This window comes from Ambystoma mexicanum (genome assembly GCF_040938575.1).
Source record: "Ambystoma mexicanum isolate Mex_15411 chromosome 12 unlocalized genomic scaffold, UKY_AmexF1_1 Mex_chr12_unloc.1, whole genome shotgun sequence".
Classification (NCBI taxonomy): Eukaryota; Metazoa; Chordata; class Amphibia; order Caudata; family Ambystomatidae; genus Ambystoma; species Ambystoma mexicanum.
This window is the reverse complement of record NW_027182322.1, coordinates 14,423,881-14,444,442: the sequence shown is the minus strand read 5'-3', so window position 1 is coordinate 14,444,442 and position 20,562 is coordinate 14,423,881. Positions and strand designations below refer to the sequence as shown.

The 20,562-nt window shown below is 46.4% G+C and overlaps 8 non-coding genes across 8 annotated transcripts; all 8 read left to right on the top strand.

Moving 5' to 3' along the window:
• Nucleotides 1–1,872: 1,872 nt before the first annotated feature.
• TRNAA-CGC (transfer RNA alanine (anticodon CGC)) lies at nucleotides 1,873–1,944 on the top strand. Its single transcript has one exon. It is a non-coding gene; the product is annotated as a tRNA-Ala (tRNA).
• A 2,390-nt stretch (nucleotides 1,945–4,334) lies between these two features.
• Nucleotides 4,335–4,406, top strand: TRNAA-CGC (transfer RNA alanine (anticodon CGC)). Its single transcript has one exon. It is a non-coding gene; the product is annotated as a tRNA-Ala (tRNA).
• Nucleotides 4,407–6,795: 2,389 nt separating this feature from the next.
• TRNAA-CGC (transfer RNA alanine (anticodon CGC)) lies at nucleotides 6,796–6,867 on the top strand. Its single transcript has one exon. It is a non-coding gene; the product is annotated as a tRNA-Ala (tRNA).
• A 2,407-nt stretch (nucleotides 6,868–9,274) lies between these two features.
• Nucleotides 9,275–9,346, top strand: TRNAA-CGC (transfer RNA alanine (anticodon CGC)). Its single transcript has one exon. It is a non-coding gene; the product is annotated as a tRNA-Ala (tRNA).
• A 2,390-nt stretch (nucleotides 9,347–11,736) lies between these two features.
• TRNAA-CGC (transfer RNA alanine (anticodon CGC)) lies at nucleotides 11,737–11,808 on the top strand. The gene has a single exon. It is a non-coding gene; the product is annotated as a tRNA-Ala (tRNA).
• A 2,390-nt stretch (nucleotides 11,809–14,198) lies between these two features.
• Nucleotides 14,199–14,270, top strand: TRNAA-CGC (transfer RNA alanine (anticodon CGC)). The gene has a single exon. It is a non-coding gene; the product is annotated as a tRNA-Ala (tRNA).
• A 2,390-nt stretch (nucleotides 14,271–16,660) lies between these two features.
• Nucleotides 16,661–16,732, top strand: TRNAA-CGC (transfer RNA alanine (anticodon CGC)). Its single transcript has one exon. It is a non-coding gene; the product is annotated as a tRNA-Ala (tRNA).
• Nucleotides 16,733–19,128: 2,396 nt separating this feature from the next.
• Nucleotides 19,129–19,200, top strand: TRNAA-CGC (transfer RNA alanine (anticodon CGC)). The gene has a single exon. It is a non-coding gene; the product is annotated as a tRNA-Ala (tRNA).
• The last annotated feature ends 1,362 nt before the right edge of the window (nucleotides 19,201–20,562 follow it).

Here is a 20,562-nt window from a genome sequence, read left to right as displayed (position 1 = left end):
TTAGTTGGTCAGGGGAATTGCATGGGGGGGCAGCCTTTCTGCATGTTTCTATGGACAACCAGACACAGGTGGCTCTAAAATGAAGTCTGCCATTTGGAAACTCCAATTCGACAGTTACCGTCAGTTCTGGGCGCTGTTAGTCCCAAGCAGCCAGCCAGCATCTGGTAGATTTCACAGTTCCTTGCTGGCAGTGGGGATGTAACTCAGTGGTAGAGCACATACTTGGGAAATATGAGGCCACAGGTTCGATCCCAGGCATCTCCATGTGATATTTTTCCTCAATTGTGGGCTTTTTATCCTGTACATAGGAATTAGGATGATGTGTTCTTTTGCCATACTAAATCCTGTTCCTGAACGTCTTCTCTTTGGAGCCGATGATTGTGGACATGCACGGTGCACCATGCTTCAGTGTGATGTCTGCTTTTTTCATTGGAAGCCTGTTAGCCTGATCTCTTACCGGGACGACACAAGGCAGACTCGTTCAGACAGAGGGGCATTGGCTGAGAATAGTGTCTCCACCGGTCCCCCTGCTAGGCAGTGGTGTCATTCTGAGGTGCTGTGCACGCTCACCAACTATCACCCCCTCTGACCTTTCCCACCGCAGAACACCCTGAATGCATTCAGCGGGTTATGCTTCATTCTAGGGCTGCAATGGATCGCCTAGTGGCAAAACCAATGGAAGCACCATTGACCTTCCGCAGAATTCCACTGCTTGTCTGCCTAGAGAAGCGACATCTGCCGAGTGTGCTATGGACACTCATGACGGCAGAGCTATAGAGTGGTGGGTCCACGTTGCTTTCCACTAGCCAGCAAATACAGAAGGACATCTGAAAGAGGTGTCAGTCTATCTAGCAACATATGTGGGCTTTCGGCTGGAGGAATTCCTGCGCGAAATGGTGCTATCTCATTTTTGGTGTTTGAAGACATACATATATATATATATATATATATATATATATATATATTTATTTTTTCTCCATAACTACACTTCTCAAATCTGGGGCATCTATACGAGATGGCTGTGTCACATTATGTGATGTCTCAGGCACCAACGTGATAAGATCGACCTGGCGCTTTAACTTTGTCATTGTAAGTAGTAAGATGTAATTTGGCAGTTGTCATGTTTTTTCATATGCACTACTGCAAACCCCTTTCCTTACTTAGCCCACTCCCTCCTGAAGCTTTTAGGTGTGATGAGGAAGTGTCCTCTCAGCGGGGATGTAGCTCAGTGGTAGAGCGCATGCTTTGCATGTATGAGGACCTGGGGCATTTCCACTTGTTTCTCTTTTTGACTGTCATATGATCTCTATCCACTAGATGGCCCTTTGAGCACAGTAATCCTCTGGTGGATATCTTCCCCTGGAAGTCATCTCTTATGGAGAAGCAAAATGCACACTGCTTCAGTGTGACCATGAGGTTTTCCATTCTTGCTCCAGTTTTCCCTGCTCTTTTGCTAGTGCTTCACTCGGCAGAATGTTTTGACCAGAAGAGTTCTCCCTGAAAATTATGTCTGCGGGACAGACACACTGCATACCGAGGGGATGTAGCTCAGTGGTAGAGCACTTGCTTTGCATGGATGAGGCCCTGGGTCCAATCCCTGGCATCTCCAATTGTTTCCCTTTTTTTGACTGTCATATGGTCTCTGTCCACTAGATGGCTCTTTGAGCATGGTAATCCTCTGGTGGAATACTTCCCCTGGAAGTCATCTCTTATGGAGAAGCATAATGCACACTGCTTCAGCTGACCATGTGCTTTTCCAGTCTTGCTCCCGTTTTCCCTGGTCTTTTGCTAGTGCTTCAGTTGGCAGCATATTTTGACCGGAAGAATTCTCCCAGGAAAAGATGTCTGCAGGACAGGCCCACCGCACACCGAGGGGATGTAGCTCAGTGGTAGAGCGCATGCTTCGCATGTATGAGGTCCCGGGTTCAATCCCCGGCATCTCCATTTGCATAAACATCAGTGTGATTTTGTCCCGGTTATTTTGTATTTCACACTGCAACTCGGGCCATGATTATAGGATCATCGACATTCATATCTATTTGTCTGAGAAAACGCTGGTGCCCGTATGGCAAACCTGCCTATAATATATCACTGAGGTTTGCGTCCCTGCCAGTGTCAACATCCTGTATGCCTTCACAATCACTACAAATAGAAATGCACAGAGAGAAACATCACACCACAGTTTTAACGGTGCAGAATCGTGAAAGGATTGGCATTGCCTTGCGTTTCTTTTCAGTCGATTGTTTTGGTTCCGAATGTATAGCTCCACCATTGTACCTTTGTAGCATATGATGCCTAGCTTTAAAAATAATTTGTTTTCACTGGATGTGGCCACAGATGTGCCTCTGTTGTCAACCTAAGTCGATCAGGTTCTGTAACTTGTTAGTTTTGAGCTGGAATATCCTACCAGCTCTGCTGCTGGGGCCTATCTCTGGCTTCTAAAAGCAAAAGTCTTGAACATATTGATATTTTTCATTAGTTGGTCAGGGGAATTGCATGGGGGGGGGCAGCCTTTCTGCATGTTTCTATGGACAACCAGACACAGGTGGCTCTAAAATGAAGTCTGCCATTTGGAAACTCCAATTCGACAGTTACCGTCAGTTCTGGGAGCTGTTAGTCCCAAGCAGCCAGCCAGCATCTGGTAGATTTCACAGTTCCTTGCTGGCAGTGGGGATGTAATTCAGTGGTAGAGCACATACTTGGGAAGTATGAGGCCACAGGTTCGATCCCAGGCATTTCCATGTGATATTTTTCCTCAATTGTGGGCTTTTTATACTGTACATAGGAATTAGGATGATGTGTTCTTTTGCCATACTAAATCCTGTTCCTGAACGTCTTCTCTTTGGAGCCGATGATTGTGGACATGCACGGTGCACCATGCTTCAGTCTGATGTCTGCTTTTTTCATTGGAAGCCCGTTAGCCTGATCTCTTACCGGGATGAAACAAGGCAGACTCGTTCAGAGAGGCATTGGCTGAGAATAGTGTCTCCACCGGTCCCCCTGCTAGGCAGTGGTGTCATTCTGAGGTGCTGTGCACGCTCACCAACTATCACCCCCTCTGACCTTTCCCACCGCAGAACACCCTGAATGTATTCAGCGGGCTATGCTTCATTCTAGGGCTGCAATGGATCGCCTAGTGGCAAAACCAATGGAAGCACCATTGACCTTCCGCAGAATTCCACTGCTTGTCTGCCTAGAGAAGCGACATCTGCCCAGTGTGCTATGGACACTCTTGACGGCAGAGCTATAGAGTGGTGGGTCCACGTTGCTTTACACTAGCCAGCAAATACAGAAGGACATCCAAAGAGGTGTCAGTCTATCCAGCAACATTTGTGGGCTTTCGGCTGGAGGAATTCCTGCGCGAAATGGTGCTATCTCAATTTTGGTGTTTGAAGACATACATATATATATATATATATATATATATTTATTTTTTCTCCATAACTACACTTCTCAAATCTGGGGCATCTATACGAGATGGCTGTGTCACATTATGTGATGTCTCAGGCACCAACGTGATGAGATCGACCTGGCGCTTTAACTTTGTCATTGTAAGTAGTAAGATGTAATTTGGCAGTTGTCATGTTTTTTCATATGCACTACTGCAAACCCCTTTCCTTACTTAGCCCACTCCCTCCTGAAGCTTTTAGGTGTGATGAGGAAGTGTCCTCTCAGCGGGGATGTAGCTCAGTGGTAGAGCGCATGCTTTGCACGTATGAGGACCTGGGGCATTTCCACTTGTTTCTCTTTTTGACTGTCATATGATCTCTATCCACTAGATGGCCCTTTGAGCACAGTAATCCTCTGGTGGAAATCTTCCCCTGGAAGTCATCTCTTATGGAGAAGCAAAATGCACACTGCTTCAGTGTGACCATGAGGTTTTCCATTCTTGCTCCAGTTTTCCCTGCTCTTTTGCTAGTGCTTCACTCGGCAGAATGTTTTGACCAGAAGAGTTCTCCCTGAAAATTATGTCTGCGGGACAGACACACTGCATACCGAGGGGATGTAGCTCAGTGGTAGAGCACTTGCTTTGCATGGATGAGGCCCTGGGTCCAATCCCTGGCATCTCCAATTGTTTCCCTTTTTTTGACTGTCATATGGTCTCTGTCCACTAGATGGCTCTTTGAGCATGGTAATCCTCTGGTGGAATACTTCCCCTGGAAGTCATCTCTTATGGAGAAGCATAATGCACACTGCTTCAGCTGACCATGTGCTTTTCCAGTCTTGCTCCCGTTTTCCCTGGTCTTTTGCTAGTGCTTCAGTTGGCAGCATATTTTGACCGGAAGAATTCTCCCAGGAAAAGATGTCTGCAGGACAGGCCCACCGCACACCGAGGGGATGTAGCTCAGTGGTAGAGCGCATGCTTCGCATGTATGAGGTCCCGGGTTCAATCCCCGGCATCTCCATTTGCATAAACATCAGTGTGATTTTGTCCCGGTTATTTTGTATTTCACACTGCAACTCGGGCCATGATTATAGGATCATCGACATTCATATCTATTTGTCTGAGAAAACGCTGGTGCCCGTATGGCAAACCTGCCTATAATATATCACTGAGGTTTGCGTCCCTGCCAGTGTCAACATCCTGTATGCCTTCACAATCACTACAAATAGAAATGCACAGAGAGAAACATCACACCACAGTTTTAACGGTGCAGAATCGTGAAAGGATTGGCATTGCCTTGCGTTTCTTTTCAGTCGATTGTTTTGGTTCCGAATGTATAGCTCCACCATTGTACCTTTGTAGCATATGATGCCTAGCTTTAAAAATAATTTGTTTTCACTGGATGTGGCCACAGATGTGCCTCTGTTGTCAACCTAAGTCGATCAGGTTCTTTAACTTGTTAGTTTTGAGCTGGAATATCCTACCAGCTCTGCTGCTGGGGCCTATCTCTGGCTTCTAAAAGCAAAAGTCTTGAACATATTGATATTTTTCATTAGTTGGTCAGGGGAATTGCATGGGGGGGGGCAGCCTTTCTGCATGTTTCTATGGACAACCAGACACAGGTGGCTCTAAAATGAAGTCTGCCATTTGGAAACTCCAATTCGACAGTTACCGTCAGTTCTGGGAGCTGTTAGTCCCAAGCAGCCAGCCAGCATCTGGTAGATTTCACAGTTCCTTGCTGGCAGTGGGGATGTAATTCAGTGGTAGAGCACATACTTGGGAAGTATGAGGCCACAGGTTCGATCCCAGGCATTTCCATGTGATATTTTTCCTCAATTGTGGGCTTTTTATACTGTACATAGGAATTAGGATGATGTGTTCTTTTGCCATACTAAATCCTGTTCCTGAACGTCTTCTCTTTGGAGCCGATGATTGTGGACATGCACGGTGCACCATGCTTCAGTGTGATGTCTGCTTTTTTCATTGGAAGCCTGTTAGCCTGATCTCTTACCGGGACGACACAAGGCAGACTCGTTCAGACAGAGGGGCATTGGCTGAGAATAGTGTCTCCACCGGTCCCCCTGCTAGGCAGTGGTGTCATTCTGAGGTGCTGTGCACGCTCACCAACTATCACCCCCTCTGACCTTTCCCACCGCAGAACACCCTGAATGCATTCAGCGGGTTATGCTTCATTCTAGGGCTGCAATGGATCGCCTAGTGGCAAAACCAATGGAAGCACCATTGACCTTCCGCAGAATTCCACTGCTTGTCTGCCTAGAGAAGCGACATCTGCCGAGTGTGCTATGGACACTCATGACGGCAGAGCTATAGAGTGGTGGGTCCACGTTGCTTTCCACTAGCCAGCAAATACAGAAGGACATCCGAAAGAGGTGTCAGTCTATCCAGCAACATTTGTGGGCTTTCGGCTGGAGGAATTCCTGCGCGAAATGGTGCTATCTCATTTTTGGTGTTTGAAGACATACATATATATATATATATATATTTATTTTTTCTCCATAACTACACTTCTCAAATCTGGGGCATCTATCCGAGATGGCTGTGTCACATTATGTGATGTCTCAGGCACCAACGTGATGAGATCGACCTGGCGCTTTAACTTTGTCATTGTAAGTAGTAAGATGTAATTTGGCAGTTGTCATGTTTTTTCATATGCACTACTGCAAACCCCTTTCCTTACTTAGCCCACTCCCTCCTGAAGCTTTTAGGTGTGATGAGGAAGTGTCCTCTCAGCGGGGATGTAGCTCAGTGGTAGAGCGCATGCTTTGCATGTATGAGGACCTGGGGCATTTCCACTTGTTTCTCTTTTTGACTGTCATATGATCTCTATCCACTAGATGGCCCTTTGAGCACAGTAATCCTCTGGTGGAAATCTTCCCCTGGAAGTCATCTCTTATGGAGAAGCAAAATGCACACTGCTTCAGTGTGACCATGAGGTTTTCCATTCTTGCTCCAGTTTTCCCTGCTCTTTTGCTAGTGCTTCACTCGGCAGAATGTTTTGACCAGAAGAGTTCTCCCTGAAAATTATGTCTGCGGGACAGACACACTGCATACCAAGGGGATGTAGCTCAGTGGTAGAGCACTTGCTTTGCATGGATGAGGCCCTGGGTCCAATCCCTGGCATCTCCAATTGTTTCCCTTTTTTTGACTGTCATATGGTCTCTGTCCACTAGATGGCTCTTTGAGCACGGTAATCCTCTGGTGGAATACTTCCCCTGGAAGTCATCTCTTATGGAGAAGCATAATGCACACTGCTTCAGCTGACCATGTGCTTTTCCAGTCTTGCTCCCGTTTTCCCTGGTCTTTTGCTAGTGCTTCAGTTGGCAGCATATTTTAACCGGAAGAATTCTCCCAGGAAAAGATGTCTGCAGGACAGGCCCACTGCACACCGAGGGGATGTAGCTCAGTGGTAGAGCGCATGCTTCGCATGTATGAGGTCCCGGGTTCAATCCCCGGCATCTCCATTTGCATAAACATCAGTGTGATTTTGTCCCGGTTATTTTGTATTTCACACTGCAACTCGGGCCATGATTATAGGATCATCGACATTCATATCTATTTGTCTGAGAAAACGCTGGTGCCCGTATGGCAAACCTGCCTATAATATATCACTGAGGTTTACGTCCCTGCCAGTGTCAACATCCTGTATGCCTTCACAATCACTACAAATAGAAATGCACAGAGAGAACCTTCACACCACAGTTTTAACGGTGCAGAATCGTGAAAGGATTCGCATTGCCTTGCGTTTCTTTTCAGTCGATTGTTTTGGTTCCGAATGTATAGCTCCACCATTGTACCTTTGTAGCATATGATGGCTAGCTTTAAAAATAATTTGTTTTCACTGGATGTGGCCACAGATGTGCCTCTGTTGTCAACCTAAGTCGATCAGGTTCTGTAACTTGTTAGTTTTGAGCTGGAATATCCTACCAGCTCTGCTGCTGGGGCCTATCTCTGGCTTCTAAAAGCAAAAGTCTTGAACATATTGATATTTTTCATTAGTTGGTCAGGGGAATTGCATGGGGGGGCAGCCTTTCTGCATGTTTCTATGGACAACCAGACACAGGTGGCTCTAAAATGAAGTCTGCCATTTGGAAACTCCAATTCGACAGTTACCATCAGTTCTGGGCGCTGTTAGTCCCAAGCAGCCAGCCAGCATCTGGTAGATTTCACAGTTCCTTGCTGGCAGTGGGGATGTAACTCAGTGGTAGAGCACATACTTGGGAAATATGAGGCCACAGGTTCGATCCCAGGCATCTCCATGTGATATTTTTCCTCAATTGTGGGCTTTTTATCCTGTACATAGGAATTAGGATGATGTGTTCTTTTGCCATACTAAATCCTGTTCCTGAACGTCTTCTCTTTGGAGCCGATGATTGTGGACATGCACGGTGCACCATGCTTCAGTGTGATGTCTGCTTTTTTCATTGGAAGCCTGTTAGCCTGATCTCTTACCGGGACGACACAAGGCAGACTCGTTCAGACAGAGGGGCATTGGCTGAGAATAGTGTCTCCACCGGTCCCCCTGCTAGGCAGTGGTGTCATTCTGAGGTGCTGTGCACGCTCACCAACTATCACCCCCTCTGACCTTTCCCACCGCAGAACACCCTGAATGCATTCAGCGGGTTATGCTTCATTCTAGGGCTGCAATGGATCGCCTAGTGGCAAAACCAATGGAAGCACCATTGACCTTCCGCAGAATTCCACTGCTTGTCTGCCTAGAGAAGCGACATCTGCCGAGTGTGCTATGGACACTCATGACGGCAGAGCTATAGAGTGGTGGGTCCACGTTGCTTTCCACTAGCCAGCAAATACAGAAGGACATCTGAAAGAGGTGTCAGTCTATCTAGCAACATATGTGGGCTTTCGGCTGGAGGAATTCCTGTGCGAAATGGTGCTATCTCATTTTTGGTGTTTGAAGACATACATATATATATATATATATATATATATATATATATATATATTTATTTTTTCTCCATAACTACACTTCTCAAATCTGGGGCATCTATACGAGATGGCTGTGTCACATTATGTGATGTCTCAGGCACCAACGTGATAAGATCGACCTGGCGCTTTAACTTTGTCATTGTAAGTAGTAAGATGTAATTTGGCAGTTGTCATGTTTTTTCATATGCACTACTGCAAACCCCTTTCCTTACTTAGCCCACTCCCTCCTGAAGCTTTTAGGTGTGATGAGGAAGTGTCCTCTCAGCGGGGATGTAGCTCAGTGGTAGAGCGCATGCTTTGCATGTATGAGGACCTGGGGCATTTCCACTTGTTTCTCTTTTTGACTGTCATATGATCTCTATCCACTAGATGGCCCTTTGAGCACAGTAATCCTCTGGTGGATATCTTCCCCTGGAAGTCATCTCTTATGGAGAAGCAAAATGCACACTGCTTCAGTGTGACCATGAGGTTTTCCATTCTTGCTCCAGTTTTCCCTGCTCTTTTGCTAGTGCTTCACTCGGCAGAATGTTTTGACCAGAAGAGTTCTCCCTGAAAATTATGTCTGCGGGACAGACACACTGCATACCGAGGGGATGTAGCTCAGTGGTAGAGCACTTGCTTTGCATGGATGAGGCCCTGGGTCCAATCCCTGGCATCTCCAATTGTTTCCCTTTTTTTGACTGTCATATGGTCTCTGTCCACTAGATGGCTCTTTGAGCATGGTAATCCTCTGGTGGAATACTTCCCCTGGAAGTCATCTCTTATGGAGAAGCATAATGCACACTGCTTCAGCTGACCATGTGCTTTTCCAGTCTTGCTCCCGTTTTCCCTGGTCTTTTGCTAGTGCTTCAGTTGGCAGCATATTTTGACCGGAAGAATTCTCCCAGGAAAAGATGTCTGCAGGACAGGCCCACCGCACACCGAGGGGATGTAGCTCAGTGGTAGAGCGCATGCTTCGCATGTATGAGGTCCCGGGTTCAATCCCCGGCATCTCCATTTGCATAAACATCAGTGTGATTTTGTCCCGGTTATTTTGTATTTCACACTGCAACTCGGGCCATGATTATAGGATCATCGACATTCATATCTATTTGTCTGAGAAAACGCTGGTGCCCGTATGGCAAACCTGCCTATAATATATCACTGAGGTTTGCGTCCCTGCCAGTGTCAACATCCTGTATGCCTTCACAATCACTACAAATAGAAATGCACAGAGAGAAACATCACACCACAGTTTTAACGGTGCAGAATCGTGAAAGGATTGGCATTGCCTTGCGTTTCTTTTCAGTCGATTGTTTTGGTTCCGAATGTATAGCTCCACCATTGTACCTTTGTAGCATATGATGCCTAGCTTTAAAAATAATTTGTTTTCACTGGATGTGGCCACAGATGTGCCTCTGTTGTCAACCTAAGTCGATCAGGTTCTGTAACTTGTTAGTTTTGAGCTGGAATATCCTACCAGCTCTGCTGCTGGGGCCTATCTCTGGCTTCTAAAAGCAAAAGTCTTGAACATATTGATATTTTTCATTAGTTGGTCAGGGGAATTGCATGGGGGGGGGCAGCCTTTCTGCATGTTTCTATGGACAACCAGACACAGGTGGCTCTAAAATGAAGTCTGCCATTTGGAAACTCCAATTCGACAGTTACCGTCAGTTCTGGGAGCTGTTAGTCCCAAGCAGCCAGCCAGCATCTGGTAGATTTCACAGTTCCTTGCTGGCAGTGGGGATGTAATTCAGTGGTAGAGCACATACTTGGGAAGTATGAGGCCACAGGTTCGATCCCAGGCATTTCCATGTGATATTTTTCCTCAATTGTGGGCTTTTTATACTGTACATAGGAATTAGGATGATGTGTTCTTTTGCCATACTAAATCCTGTTCCTGAACGTCTTCTCTTTGGAGCCGATGATTGTGGACATGCACGGTGCACCATGCTTCAGTCTGATGTCTGCTTTTTTCATTGGAAGCCCGTTAGCCTGATCTCTTACCGGGATGAAACAAGGCAGACTCGTTCAGAGAGGCATTGGCTGAGAATAGTGTCTCCACCGGTCCCCCTGCTAGGCAGTGGTGTCATTCTGAGGTGCTGTGCACGCTCACCAACTATCACCCCCTCTGACCTTTCCCACCGCAGAACACCCTGAATGTATTCAGCGGGCTATGCTTCATTCTAGGGCTGCAATGGATCGCCTAGTGGCAAAACCAATGGAAGCACCATTGACCTTCCGCAGAATTCCACTGCTTGTCTGCCTAGAGAAGCGACATCTGCCCAGTGTGCTATGGACACTCTTGACGGCAGAGCTATAGAGTGGTGGGTCCACGTTGCTTTACACTAGCCAGCAAATACAGAAGGACATCCAAAGAGGTGTCAGTCTATCCAGCAACATTTGTGGGCTTTCGGCTGGAGGAATTCCTGCGCGAAATGGTGCTATCTCAATTTTGGTGTTTGAAGACATACATATATATATATATATATATATATATTTATTTTTTCTCCATAACTACACTTCTCAAATCTGGGGCATCTATACGAGATGGCTGTGTCACATTATGTGATGTCTCAGGCACCAACGTGATGAGATCGACCTGGCGCTTTAACTTTGTCATTGTAAGTAGTAAGATGTAATTTGGCAGTTGTCATGTTTTTTCATATGCACTACTGCAAACCCCTTTCCTTACTTAGCCCACTCCCTCCTGAAGCTTTTAGGTGTGATGAGGAAGTGTCCTCTCAGCGGGGATGTAGCTCAGTGGTAGAGCGCATGCTTTGCACGTATGAGGACCTGGGGCATTTCCACTTGTTTCTCTTTTTGACTGTCATATGATCTCTATCCACTAGATGGCCCTTTGAGCACAGTAATCCTCTGGTGGAAATCTTCCCCTGGAAGTCATCTCTTATGGAGAAGCAAAATGCACACTGCTTCAGTGTGACCATGAGGTTTTCCATTCTTGCTCCAGTTTTCCCTGCTCTTTTGCTAGTGCTTCACTCGGCAGAATGTTTTGACCAGAAGAGTTCTCCCTGAAAATTATGTCTGCGGGACAGACACACTGCATACCGAGGGGATGTAGCTCAGTGGTAGAGCACTTGCTTTGCATGGATGAGGCCCTGGGTCCAATCCCTGGCATCTCCAATTGTTTCCCTTTTTTTGACTGTCATATGGTCTCTGTCCACTAGATGGCTCTTTGAGCATGGTAATCCTCTGGTGGAATACTTCCCCTGGAAGTCATCTCTTATGGAGAAGCATAATGCACACTGCTTCAGCTGACCATGTGCTTTTCCAGTCTTGCTCCCGTTTTCCCTGGTCTTTTGCTAGTGCTTCAGTTGGCAGCATATTTTGACCGGAAGAATTCTCCCAGGAAAAGATGTCTGCAGGACAGGCCCACCGCACACCGAGGGGATGTAGCTCAGTGGTAGAGCGCATGCTTCGCATGTATGAGGTCCCGGGTTCAATCCCCGGCATCTCCATTTGCATAAACATCAGTGTGATTTTGTCCCGGTTATTTTGTATTTCACACTGCAACTCGGGCCATGATTATAGGATCATCGACATTCATATCTATTTGTCTGAGAAAACGCTGGTGCCCGTATGGCAAACCTGCCTATAATATATCACTGAGGTTTGCGTCCCTGCCAGTGTCAACATCCTGTATGCCTTCACAATCACTACAAATAGAAATGCACAGAGAGAAACATCACACCACAGTTTTAACGGTGCAGAATCGTGAAAGGATTGGCATTGCCTTGCGTTTCTTTTCAGTCGATTGTTTTGGTTCCGAATGTATAGCTCCACCATTGTACCTTTGTAGCATATGATGCCTAGCTTTAAAAATAATTTGTTTTCACTGGATGTGGCCACAGATGTGCCTCTGTTGTCAACCTAAGTCGATCAGGTTCTGTAACTTGTTAGTTTTGAGCTGGAATATCCTACCAGCTCTGCTGCTGGGGCCTATATCTGGCTTCTAAAAGCAAAAGTCTTGAACATATTGATATTTTTCATTAGTTGGTCAGGGGAATTGCATGGGGGGGGGCAGCCTTTCTGCATGTTTCTATGGACAACCAGACACAGGTGGCTCTAAAATGAAGTCTGCCATTTGGAAACTCCAATTCGACAGTTACCGTCAGTTCTGGGAGCTGTTAGTCCCAAGCAGCCAGCCAGCATCTGGTAGATTTCACAGTTCCTTGCTGGCAGTGGGGATGTAATTCAGTGGTAGAGCACATACTTGGGAAGTATGAGGCCACAGGTTCGATCCCAGGCATTTCCATGTGATATTTTTCCTCAATTGTGGGCTTTTTATACTGTACATAGGAATTAGGATGATGTGTTCTTTTGCCATACTAAATCCTGTTCCTGAACGTCTTCTCTTTGGAGCCGATGATTGTGGACATGCACGGTGCACCATGCTTCAGTCTGATGTCTGCTTTTTTCATTGGAAGCCCGTTAGCCTGATCTCTTACCGGGATGAAACAAGGCAGACTCGTTCAGAGAGGCATTGGCTGAGAATAGTGTCTCCACCGGTCCCCCTGCTAGGCAGTGGTGTCATTCTGAGGTGCTGTGCACGCTCACCAACTATCACCCCCTCTGACCTTTCCCACCGCAGAACACCCTGAATGTATTCAGCGGGCTATGCTTCATTCTAGGGCTGCAATGGATCGCCTAGTGGCAAAACCAATGGAAGCACCATTGACCTTCCGCAGAATTCCACTGCTTGTCTGCCTAGAGAAGCGACATCTGCCCAGTGTGCTATGGACACTCTTGACGGCAGAGCTATAGAGTGGTGGGTCCACGTTGCTTTACACTAGCCAGCAAATACAGAAGGACATCCAAAGAGGTGTCAGTCTATCCAGCAACATTTGTGGGCTTTCGGCTGGAGGAATTCCTGCGCGAAATGGTGCTATCTCAATTTTGGTGTTTGAAGACATACATATATATATATATATATATATATATTTATTTTTTCTCCATAACTACACTTCTCAAATCTGGGGCATCTATACGAGATGGCTGTGTCACATTATGTGATGTCTCAGGCACCAACGTGATGAGATCGACCTGGCGCTTTAACTTTGTCATTGTAAGTAGTAAGATGTAATTTGGCAGTTGTCATGTTTTTTCATATGCACTACTGCAAACCCCTTTCCTTACTTAGCCCACTCCCTCCTGAAGCTTTTAGGTGTGATGAGGAAGTGTCCTCTCAGCGGGGATGTAGCTCAGTGGTAGAGCGCATGCTTTGCACGTATGAGGACCTGGGGCATTTCCACTTGTTTCTCTTTTTGACTGTCATATGATCTCTATCCACTAGATGGCCCTTTGAGCACAGTAATCCTCTGGTGGAAATCTTCCCCTGGAAGTCATCTCTTATGGAGAAGCAAAATGCACACTGCTTCAGTGTGACCATGAGGTTTTCCATTCTTGCTCCAGTTTTCCCTGCTCTTTTGCTAGTGCTTCACTCGGCAGAATGTTTTGACCAGAAGAGTTCTCCCTGAAAATTATGTCTGCGGGACAGACACACTGCATACCGAGGGGATGTAGCTCAGTGGTAGAGCACTTGCTTTGCATGGATGAGGCCCTGGGTCCAATCCCTGGCATCTCCAATTGTTTCCCTTTTTTTGACTGTCATATGGTCTCTGTCCACTAGATGGCTCTTTGAGCATGGTAATCCTCTGGTGGAATACTTCCCCTGGAAGTCATCTCTTATGGAGAAGCATAATGCACACTGCTTCAGCTGACCATGTGCTTTTCCAGTCTTGCTCCCGTTTTCCCTGGTCTTTTGCTAGTGCTTCAGTTGGCAGCATATTTTGACCGGAAGAATTCTCCCAGGAAAAGATGTCTGCAGGACAGGCCCACCGCACACCGAGGGGATGTAGCTCAGTGGTAGAGCGCATGCTTCGCATGTATGAGGTCCCGGGTTCAATCCCCGGCATCTCCATTTGCATAAACATCAGTGTGATTTTGTCCCGGTTATTTTGTATTTCACACTGCAACTCGGGCCATGATTATAGGATCATCGACATTCATATCTATTTGTCTGAGAAAACGCTGGTGCCCGTATGGCAAACCTGCCTATAATATATCACTGAGGTTTGCGTCCCTGCCAGTGTCAACATCCTGTATGCCTTCACAATCACTACAAATAGAAATGCACAGAGAGAAACATCACACCACAGTTTTAACGGTGCAGAATCGTGAAAGGATTGGCATTGCCTTGCGTTTCTTTTCAGTCGATTGTTTTGGTTCCGAATGTATAGCTCCACCATTGTACCTTTGTAGCATATGATGCCTAGCTTTAAAAATAATTTGTTTTCACTGGATGTGGCCACAGATGTGCCTCTGTTGTCAACCTAAGTCGATCAGGTTCTGTAACTTGTTAGTTTTGAGCTGGAATATCCTACCAGCTCTGCTGCTGGGGCCTATCTCTGGCTTCTAAAAGCAAAAGTCTTGAACATATTGATATTTTTCATTAGTTGGTCAGGGGAATTGCATGGGGGGGGGCAGCCTTTCTGCATGTTTCTATGGACAACCAGACACAGGTGGCTCTAAACTGAAGTCTGCCATTTGGAAACTCCAATTCGACAGTTACCGTCAGTTCTGGGAGCTGTTAGTCCCAAGCAGCCAGTCAGCATCTGGTAGATTTCACAGTTCCTTGCTGGCAGTGGGGATGTAATTCAGTGGTAGAGCACATACTTGGGAAGTATGAGGCCACAGGTTCGATCCCAGGCATTTCCATGTGATATTTTTCCTCAATTGTGGGCTTTTTATACTGTACATAGGAATTAGGATGATGTGTTCTTTTGCCATACTAAATCCTGTTCCTGAACGTCTTCTCTTTGGAGCCGATGATTGTGGACATGCACGGTGCACCATGCTTCAGTCTGATGTCTGCTTTTTTCATTGGAAGCCCGTTAGCCTGATCTCTTACCGGGATGAAACAAGGCAGACTCGTTCAGAGAGGCATTGGCTGAGAATAGTGTCTCCACCGGTCCCCCTGCTAGGCAGTGGTGTCATTCTGAGGTGCTGTGCACGCTCACCAACTATCACCCCCTCTGACCTTTCCCACCGCAGAACACCCTGAATGTATTCAGCGGGCTATGCTTCATTCTAGGGCTGCAATGGATCGCCTAGTGGCAAAACCAATGGAAGCACCATTGACCTTCCGCAGAATTCCACTGCTTGTCTGCCTAGAGAAGCGACATCTGCCCAGTGTGCTATGGACACTCTTGACGGCAGAGCTATAGAGTGGTGGGTCCACGTTGCTTTACACTAGCCAGCAAATACAGAAGGACATCCAAAGAGGTGTCAGTCTATCCAGCAACATTTGTGGGCTTTCGGCTGGAGGAATTCCTGCGCGAAATGGTGCTATCTCAATTTTGGTGTTTGAAGACATACATATATATATATATATATATATATATTTATTTTTTCTCCATAACTACACTTCTCAAATCTGGGGCATCTATACGAGATGGCTGTGTCACATTATGTGATGTCTCAGGCACCAACGTGATGAGATCGACCTGGCGCTTTAACTTTGTCATTGTAAGTAGTAAGATGTAATTTGGCAGTTGTCATGTTTTTTCATATGCACTACTGCAAACCCCTTTCCTTACTTAGCCCACTCCCTCCTGAAGCTTTTAGGTGTGATGAGGAAGTGTCCTCTCAGCGGGGATGTAGCTCAGTGGTAGAGCGCATGCTTTGCACGTATGAGGACCTGGGGCATTTCCACTTGTTTCTCTTTTTGACTGTCATATGATCTCTATCCACTAGATGGCCCTTTGAGCACAGTAATCCTCTGGTGGAAATCTTCCCCTGGAAGTCATCTCTTATGGAGAAGCAAAATGCACACTGCTTCAGTGTGACCATGAGGTTTTCCATTCTTGCTCCAGTTTTCCCTGCTCTTTTGCTAGTGCTTCACTCGGCAGAATGTTTTGACCAGAAGAGTTCTCCCTGAAAATTATGTCTGCGGGACAGACACACTGCATACCGAGGCGATGTAGCTCAGTGGTAGAGCACTTGCTTTGCATGGATGAGGCCCTGGGTCCAATCCCTGGCATCTCCAATTGTTTCCCTTTTTTTGACTGTCATATGGTCTCTGTCCACTAGATGGCTCTTTGAGCATGGTAATCCTCTGGTGGAATACTTCCCCTGGAAGTCATCTCTTATGGAGAAGCATAATGCACACTGCTTCAGCTGACCATGTGCTTTTCCAGTCTTGCTCCCGTTTTCCCTGGTCTTTTGCTAGTGCTTCAGTTGGCAGCATATTTTGACCGGAAGAATTCTCCCAGGAAAAGATGTCTGCAGGACAGGCCCACCGCACACCGAGGGGATGTAGCTCAGTGGTAGAGCGCATGCTTCGCATGTATGAGGTCCCGGGTTCAATCCCCGGCATCTCCATTTGCATAAACATCAGTGTGATTTTGTCCCGGTTATTTTGTATTTCACACTGCAACTCGGGCCATGATTATAGGATCATCGACATTCATATCTATTTGTCTGAGAAAACGCTGGTGCCCGTATGGCAAACCTGCCTATAATATATCACTGAGGTTTGCGTCCCTGCCAGTGTCAACATCCTGTATGCCTTCACAATCACTACAAATAGAAATGCACAGAGAGAAACATCACACCACAGTTTTAACGGTGCAGAATCGTGAAAGGATTGGCATTGCCTTGCGTTTCTTTTCAGTCGATTGTTTTGGTTCCGAATGTATAGCTCCACCATTGTACCTTTGTAGCATATGATGCCTAGCTTTAAAAATAATTTGTTTTCACTGGATGTGGCCACAGATGTGCCTCTGTTGTCAACCTAAGTCGATCAGGTTCTGTAACTTGTTAGTTTTGAGCTGGAATATCCTACCAGCTCTGCTGCTGGGGCCTATCTCTGGCTTCTAAAAGCAAAAGTCTTGAACATATTGATATTTTTCATTAGTTGGTCAGGGGAATTGCATGGGGGGGGGCAGCCTTTCTGCATGTTTCTATGGACAACCAGACACAGGTGGCTCTAAAATGAAGTCTGCCATTTGGAAACTCCAATTCGACAGTTACCGTCAGTTCTGGAAGCTGTTAGTCCCAAGCAGCCAGCCAGCATCTGGTAGATTTCACAGTTCCTTGCTGGCAGTGGGGATGTAATTCAGTGGTAGAGCACATACTTGGGAAGTATGAGGCCACAGGTTCGATCCCAGGCATTTCCATGTGATATTTTTCCTCAATTGTGGGCTTTTTATACTGTACATAGGAATTAGGATGATGTGTTCTTTTGCCATACTAAATCCTGTTCCTGAACGTCTTCTCTTTGGAGCCGATGATTGTGGACATGCACGGTGCACCATGCTTCAGTCTGATGTCTGCTTTTTTCATTGGAAGCCCGTTAGCCTGATCTCTTACCGGGATGAAACAAGGCAGACTCGTTCAGAGAGGCATTGGCTGAGAATAGTGTCTCCACCGGTCCCCCTGCTAGGCAGTGGTGTCATTCTGAGGTGCTGTGCACGCTCACCAACTATCACCCCCTCTGACCTTTCCCACCGCAGAACACCCTGAATGTATTCAGCGGGCTATGCTTCATTCTAGGGCTGCAATGGATCGCCTAGTGGCAAAACCAATGGAAGCACCATTGACCTTCCGCAGAATTCCACTGCTTGTCTGCCTAGAGAAGCGACATCTGCCCAGTGTGCTATGGACACTCTTGACGGCAGAGCTATAGAGTGGTGGGTCCACGTTGCTTTACACTAGCCAGCAAATACAGAAGGACATCCAAAGAGGTGTCAGTCTATCCAGCAACATTTGTGGGCTTTCGGCTGGAGGAATTCCTGCGCGAAATGGTGCTATCTCAATTTTGGTGTTTGAAGACATACATATATATATATATATATATATATATATATATTTATTTTTTCTCCATAACTACACTTCTCAAATCTGGGGCATCTATACGAGATGGCTGTGTCACATTATGTGATGTCTCAGGCACCAACGTGATGAGATCGACCTGGCGCTTTAACTTTGTCATTGTAAGTAGTAAGATGTAATTTGGCAGTTGTCATGTTTTTTCATATGCACTACTGCAAACCCCTTTCCTTACTTAGCCCACTCCCTCCTGAAGCTTTTAGGTGTGATGAGGAAGTGTCCTCTCAGCGGGGATGTAGCTCAGTGGTAGAGCGCATGCTTTGCACGTATGAGGACCTGGGGCATTTCCACTTGTTTCTCTTTTTGACTGTCATATGATCTCTATCCACTAGATGGCCCTTTGAGCACAGTAATCCTCTGGTGGAAATCTTCCCCTGGAAGTCATCTCTTATGGAGAAGCAAAATGCACACTGCTTCAGTGTGACCATGAGGTTTTCCATTCTTGATCCAGTTTTCCCTGCTCTTTTGCTAGTGCTTCACTCGGCAGAATGTTTTGACCAGAAGAGTTCTCCCTGAAAATTATGTCTGCGGGACAGACACACTGCATACCGAGGGGATGTAGCTCAGTGGTAGAGCACTTGCTTTGCATGGATGAGGCCCTGGGTCCAATCCCTGGCATCTCCAATTGTTTCCCTTTTTTTGACTGTCATATGGTCTCTGTCCACTAGATGGCTCTTTGAGCATGGTAATCCTCTGGTGGAATACTTCCCCTGGAAGTCATCTCTTATGGAGAAGCATAATGCACACTGCTTCAGCTGACCATGTGCTTTTCCAGTCTTGCTCCCGTTTTCCCTGGTCTTTTGCTAGTGCTTCAGTTGGCAGCATATTTTGACCGGAAGAATTCTCCCAGGAAAAGATGTCTGCAGGACAGGCCCACCGCACACCGAGGGGATGTAGCTCAGTGGTAGAGCGCATGTTTCGCATGTATGAGGTCCCGGGTTCAATCCCCGGCATCTCCATTTGCATAAACATCAGTGTGATTTTGTCCCGGTTATTTTGTATTTCACACTGCAACTCGGGCCATGATTATAGGATCATCGACATTCATATCTATTTGTCTGAGAAAACGATGGTGCCCGTATGGCAAACCTGCCTATAATATATCACTGAGGTTTGCGTCCCTGCCAGTGTCAACATCCTGTATGCCTTCACAATCACTACAAATAGAAATGCACAGAGAGAAACATCACACCACAGTTTTAACGGTGCAGAATCGTGAAAGGATTGGCATTGCCTTGCGTTTCTTTTCAGTCGATTGTTTTGGTTCCGAATGTATAGCTCCACCATTGTACCTTTGTAGCATATGATGCCTAGCTTTAAAAATAATTTGTTTTCACTGGATGTGGCCACAGATGTGCCTCTGTTGTCAACCTAAGTCGATCAGGTTCTGTAACTTGTTAGTTTTGAGCTGGAATATCCTACCAGCTCTGCTGCTGGGGCCTATCTCTGGCTTCTAAAAGCAAAAGTCTTGAACATATTGATATTTTTCATTAGTTGGTCAGGGGAATTGCATGGGGGGGGGCAGCCTTTCTGCATGTTTCTATGGACAACCAGACACAGGTGGCTCTAAAATGAAGTCTGCCATTTGGAAACTCCAATTCGACAGTTACCGTCAGTTCTGGGAGCTGTTAGTCCCAAGCAGCCAGCCAGCATCTGGTAGATTTCACAGTTCCTTGCTGGCAGTGGGGATGTAATTCAGTGGTAGAGCACATACTTGGGAAGTATGAGGCCACAGGTTCGATCCCAGGCATTTCCATGTGATATTTTTCCTCAATTGTGGGCTTTTTATACTGTACATAGGAATTAGGATGATGTGTTCTTTTGCCATACTAAATCCTGTTCCTGAACGTCTTCTCTTTGGAGCCGATGATTGTGGACATGCACGGTGCACCATGCTTCAGTCTGATGTCTGCTTTTTTCATTGGAAGCCCGTTAGCCTGATCTCTTACCGGGATGAAACAAGGCAGACTCGTTCAGAGAGGCATTGGCTGAGAATAGTGCCTCCACCGGTCCCCCTGCTAGGCAGTGGTGTCATTCTGAGGTGCTGTGCACGCTCACCAACTATCACCCCCTCTGACCTTTCCCACCGCAGAACACCCTGAATGTATTCAGCGGGCTATGCTTCATTCTAGGGCTGCAATGGATCGCCTAGTGGCAAAACCAATGGAAGCACCATTGACCTTCCGCAGAATTCCACTGCTTGTCTGCCTAGAGAAGCGACATCTGCCCAGTGTGCTATGGACACTCTTGACGGCAGAGCTATAGAGTGGTGGGTCCACGTTGCTTTACACTAGCCAGCAAATACAGAAGGACATCCAAAG